This window comes from Oryctolagus cuniculus, chromosome 1 (genome assembly GCF_051225735.1).
Source record: "Oryctolagus cuniculus isolate XC-2025 breed Fujian yellow rabbit chromosome 1, ASM5122573v1, whole genome shotgun sequence".
Lineage (NCBI taxonomy): Eukaryota > Metazoa > Chordata > Mammalia > Lagomorpha > Leporidae > Oryctolagus > Oryctolagus cuniculus.
Window position 1 is genome coordinate 147,714,682 of NC_142867.1, and position 3,321 is coordinate 147,718,002.

At 43.6% G+C, this 3,321-nt stretch overlaps 1 non-coding gene across 1 annotated transcript; it reads left to right on the top strand.

The window, feature by feature from the left end:
• The first annotated feature begins 478 nt into the window (after positions 1–478).
• LOC149128692 (signal recognition particle RNA) lies at positions 479–779 on the top strand. The gene has a single exon (XR_016227749.1).
• Positions 780–3,321: the final 2,542 nt, after the last annotated feature.

Consider the following 3,321-nt stretch of genomic DNA (forward strand, 5'->3'; position numbering starts at 1 on the left):
ATGGAACAAGATGGCAACTGAGTAAAATGTTCAAATATCTCCCCACAGAGGCACCTTTTCAACAGCTAATCATGCAGGAAGTCACGGTTTTAGTTAACAGTAAGAAAAGATATGCTGAAGAAAGCGGAAGGAAAGAGTTGCCGCCATCATCCGTTCCCCAGCTCCTGGTAGCACAGCATAGCAAGAAATGGCTTGCTTTCTGCTTGGGAAGGGACAGTGAATTAAATTCAATCCCTAGACTTGAAATCAGGTACGAGTCTCACCACAAGAAAAACCAGTGCCAGACACAGCCCCATGGATCATGACCCCAGGCCCAATGCAAAGTAAGTACAGGAAATCTTTGAAGCCAGGCAGCTATGAGACCACTTCCACTATCCCTCCTCTGACCTCCAACTGAGAGCAGGGCAATAATCTAGCCAATGGGGAGTATGAAAAGAGAAATAAGGGCTGTGCCTTGGGGTTCAGAATCTGAACTGCCGCTGGGCGCGGTGGCGCGTGCCTGTAGTCCCAGCTACTCGGGAGGCTGAGGCCGGAGGATCGCTTGAGTCCAGGAGTTCTGGGCTGTCATGCGCTATGCCGATCGGGTGTCCGCACTAAGTTCGGCATCAATATGGTGACCTCCCGGGAGCAGGGGACCACCAGGTTGCCTAAGGAGGGGTGAACCGGCCCAGGTCGGAAACGGAGCAGGTCAAAACTCCCGTGCTGATCAGAGTCTGAACTGCCATTGTAAAACCCAGTGCCTGATAGAGCCCAAAGCCCTGTACCCCAAGTCCAGTGATAAAAGATGGGGCCTTTAGAGATGCACCAGCATCAGGTGGAGACCTGTGCCTCCATAGAATGCTACTGTTTCAGCATGTAGCACTGGCAGACTCCCATGGGCCTGGTGTGCACCCTCAAGATTGCACAGGGCTTAGTGACTAAGAGACCCAGCTGTGACTCAGCTTGGTGCCAGGATGGGGCTGACTTTTTCATCCTGACCCAACTCTTGAGACTTGGTGGTGGGCTACTGTAAACCAATACTGGGCAGGTTTTACAGTCCTTGACCCCAGGCCAGTACCTATACATATAGCCTTTGAACCTGCCCCAGTGCCATGTGAAGTTAGCTGATCCCAGTTGATCAGACTTAAATTCTAGCCAGAATCACTTGGGGTTAATTGCTGTAGCCACAGATGAAGTCAGATTATGAAGATGAGAAAAAAATAACTAATCATTACAAACACAAGCAATATCATAAGCCAACAAGCATCAGGAAATGTCAGGGAACTATTACCTCACCTAATGAGTAAAATAGCATGCCAGATATAAAACACCTAGCAGACAACATTTTCAAATACTCAGAAGAATAATCTAAAAGAGTGCTTTTAAGGAAATTCAATGCACCTCATGAGAACAGAAAGAAACAATTAATACTCTAACAGAGAAGTTTGACAGAGAAATGGAAATAATTCTTAAAAATCAAACATTTTTTTCAACTGAAAAGTACATTAAGCAAAATTACCATGGTACCCTGAAACAATAGTATTTTAACAATCAAAACTAATTTCCTCAAACACACGGGAATCAATGTGGTGGACCTAGGGGAGAACCTGCCTGCATTCCATCTCTCTGGACCCATGCCCGCCAGTGTAAAATCTTCTGTATAGCTTGTAGTCATCCTGTAAGACTGGATTTGGGTTCAGTTCACATCTCCCAGTACTGTGACTAAAACTGTTGGAGCACCAGTTGCAGTCTCCTAGAAGGACCTGAGGAAGGGCACATCCACATCACACAGTCCTACAGCCACACAAATTGGTGCCACAAGCCCCTCCATCACTCAGGTTTGCCAGTGAGGCAAGGGAAAAGCCCCCTTTGTCTCCCTTAGCACCAGGAACTTAGCTTTCACAATCCCCAGTGTAACTGACACCAAACTCTCAGGGGACTGAAGATATACATTCTAGGAAGCCCACATTCACCTCAAAGTCACATTCCTACCTCTGTGAACTACAGCAGGCTGGATCACCGTGCCACTTATAAACATAGCTGGCATTTATTAAAGTAAAGGAAATCATTCAGAGGCTACATTTCTGGACCCACCTAGAACCAAGCAACACACCAAGTGATACCCTGCATTCTATCTGAAACAGACTTTTTTATTTTTATTTTTATTTTTTATTTAGTAAATATAAATTTTCAAAGTACAGTTAATGGATTACAATGGCTCCCCCCCCATAATTTCCCTCCCACTCACATCCCTCCCATCTCCCGCTCCCTCTCCCATTCCATTCACATCAAGATTCATTTTCAATTATCTTTATTTACAGATGATCAATTCAGTACCTATTAAGTAAAGATTTCATCAGTTTGCACCCACACAGAAACACAAAGCGTAAAATACTGTTTCAGTACTAGTTATAGCATTACTTCACATTGGACAACACATTAAGGACAGAGATCCTACATGAGGAGTAAGTACACAGTGACTCCTGTTGTTGACTTAACAATTTGACACTCTTGTTTATGGCGTCAGTAATCTCCCTAGGCTCTAGTCATGAGTTGCCAAGGCTATGGAAGCCTTTTGAGTTCGCCGACTTCGATCTTATTCTGACAGGGTCATAGTCAAAGTGGAAGTTCTCTCCTCCCTTCAGAGAAAGGTACCTCCTTCTTTGATGGCCCATTCTTTCTGCTCTGCTGGGATCTCACAGAGATCTTTCATTTAGGTTTTGTTTTTTTTTTTGTTTTGTTTTGTTTTGTTTTTTATTTTTTGCCAGAGTGTCTTGGCTTTCCATGCCTGCAAAACTCTCATGGGCTTTTTAGCCAGATCTGAATGCCTTAAGGTCTGATTCTGAGGCCAGAGTGCTGTTTAGAACATCTGCCATTCTATGAGTCTGCTGTGTATCCCACTTCCCATGTTGGATCATTCTCTCCTATTTAATTCTATCAGTTAGCATTACTTTTTGCTTATCTTTGAAATACCTTATTTCAAGCGAGTCCCAAAGGGACAGATATCATATGTTCTCCCTGATTGGTGACAACTAACTGAGCACTTAAAAGGAAACCTATTGAAGTGAAATGGACACTGTGAGAAACAATGACTTGATCAGCCCTTGTCCTGACTGTCGAGGAACAATTTACCATTTTATTCCTTTTAGAGTTTTTTTGAACTACTTAATACCATTGGTTGAACTCTTTAATTAACACACAATTATTCTTGGTTGTTTAAATTTAAGTGAAAAGTGATCTCTGTTAAATATAAGAGTGGGAACAAGAGAGGGAGATGTACAGTTTGGCACATGATCACTCGGACTTACCCCTAATGGTAGAGCTAGAAACATGCCAGGGGGT